A 2,832-nucleotide genomic window follows, 5' to 3' on the forward strand; every position below is an offset into this window, starting at 1 on the left:
CTGTGCTCTGTTCGGGCGCCCTTTCGATACTATATCTACGTATCTGCATCTCTGGACCTGCCTGCTGCCCTTGGGAATGCATCTTGTCTTGTCCCTTGTCCTGCTTTCGTCCTGAAACCTCCGGAGTCGTGAAAAGGCCTGAATCTGTTCAGCTAGCTGGTAAGGATATAAACTGAATATCTTCTTTATTGGCGTTACTGACGCGGGTCAGTGTATCCTTCAGCTGCAGACCCCCTTCGTGATTCCGGAGCGTTGATAGACAGCCGTGTCTGTATTCAGTAGTGGTGATATCGCCCGTATAGTGCCTGCTTGTAACCACCTATGATGTTAGATCGAGTGATCCGTGTAAAGTTATTTGTAATTATGTATGTAAATATTTTTTTTGGGTAATTGTATGATCTAGGATTAAGGTTCTTTCCCTCTTTCATTATCTTCTCCAAAAGAATATTTTCAGGCTTCTAGAAATAGGCTGTTTTCCTTCCTCCTCCTAATTACTGTCTCTTATTCTATCGTGTGAATGAGGATATTTTTAGGTAAAATATTTTGTAAACCCTAATCAGTTTTTTTTTATGAGGCTTTAATTTAAGATTTATTTGTAATAAATACTAAAGTTTTGGTTTATATTTTCGTTAATCCTCTTTGAGTGTTATTTGGTGTTTTTCACTGTCTGGAGATCTTGCCCCTTGGCTTTAAATTCTAACCTTTGTGGCACTGATCGTTAAGAGAAAAGAGCCTGTTCTTGCCACTTATACTTTTTAACTAGTTGTGAGTAATGTTCATAACAATATATATATATTTATATATATTACATATACATAAGTAATGATAGCTATAAGCCAAATAGCTATCTACTATTATTTCTTATAGCTATCATTACATATGTATATGTATATATAATATATAATATATATATATATATTTATATATTTATATATATATGTATATATACATATATATATATATATATATATATATATATATATATATATATAAATATATATGTATGTGTGTGTGTGTGTGTGTGTGTGTGTGTGTGTGTGTATTATATACAATTCGAAAAGAGCGAAGCAAATGAATAAATGGAAACACAGCGATGTTTATGTTGGAGGAGAACCAATTCAATTTGCTAAACCGTAGCCTTAATTCTGGCTTGTTAGAAACCACTGGTGGTTTTATTGCCTAATTCAACGGTCTGGTAGGAGTTTTGTGCAATATCTAAAGATCGCGTCAAATGTGCAGAACTACGATGTGGGGTCAACTAAAACAGAATTGAACTTTTTTATATCTTTATCTTTAGAATTTTTCAATATATTGTAACTCACGCGTGGAATTTTACTTGCAATTTTATCTTACAAATGGAATTTTTCCAAATCTTGCATGTTACGTGAGGAATATTTCCAAATCATGCTATGGATTTTTTCCATAATATTAAGTTAATAGTTTTTTCCTGCTCCCTTTGTGGGTAGACTCAGCACTAACATGAAAATTTACTGTTTAATAAATATTTCATTCATCCAAGATGCTCTCCGAGGTAATTGTTTCTGTTGAGTCATAGCCAACTGTCAATATACATTCACACACACACACGCATATGTACATATATATATATATATATATATATATATATATATATATATATATATATATATATATATATATAAAGGTTTTTGCCACGAAGGAAAAAATGAAAAAGCGAGTAGCCGAGTACTTTTGGTCTTGTTGAGACCCTTTACTAAGGCAAACTGATTTTACAGAGGAAAACATAGTCAAAAGAAGGCTTAATATCCAAACTGACACTATGTTTTCCTCTGTAAAATCAGTTTGCCTTAGTAAAGGGTCTGAACAAGACCGAAAGTACTCGGTTATCTCGCTTTTTCATTTTTTCTTTCGTGGCAAAAACCTTTATTTATACACAGCATCACGTTTTATATACTTCGTGATCAAGTTATTCATATATATATATATATATATATATATATATATATATATATATATATATATATATATAAAGGTTTTTGCCACGAAGGACAAATGAAAAGCGAGATAGCCAAGAACTTTCGGTCAAGCACTACCCTTTACTAAGGTACAACTGATCATTGAGAGGAAAAACATAGTAAAAGTAGGCTTAATATTCAAACTGACATTACAAGATTAGCAATAAGGTCGATTTCACTGTACAAAAACGAGGAAACGCCTGAGGGCAAGATTAGCTATTTTTAGGCAGCCACATCTTGGAGGAGTACACATGTGGTCAACAGAAGTTCATCCAGAAAATAATACATTTTGAAAAAAAAACAAGGAGGCATATACAATTTATTACCATGAAATTTACAAAAATGTTCCCAAAAAATGAGTGAAAAGACGAAAAAAGGATATAAATATATCGAGCAAGAGAGAGAGAGAGAGAGAGAGAGAGAGAGAGAGAGAGAGAGAGAGAGAGAGAGAGAGAGAGAGAGAGAGAGAGAAATAATGACTATATAAATATGAGACTAACTAATTAGTAGTTCATTTATTTTAAAGTCCTTCATAAACATTTTACAAATATATGGTACAATCCCAGACTAAGATTTAGGTGTTATTATTAGTGATTTGGATAATTGCTTATTCCAGTAAATTTCTTGAAACATATTCGTTAGATCTAGCAATTACAGAGGTATCGCCCCAATTAATAGAATGAGATATTTCACTCAGATGGATAAACAGTGCATTTGAAGTCTGGGCTGTTCTAACTGAATACATATGCTGCTTAATTAATACGTACACATAAATTTTTACTTGACTGACCAACGTGCAAAGATGGGCAATCCTTACAAGGAATTTGGTATGTACATT

The sequence above is a fragment of the Macrobrachium nipponense genome, chromosome 31 (assembly GCF_015104395.2).
Source record: "Macrobrachium nipponense isolate FS-2020 chromosome 31, ASM1510439v2, whole genome shotgun sequence".
Classification (NCBI taxonomy): Eukaryota; Metazoa; Arthropoda; class Malacostraca; order Decapoda; family Palaemonidae; genus Macrobrachium; species Macrobrachium nipponense.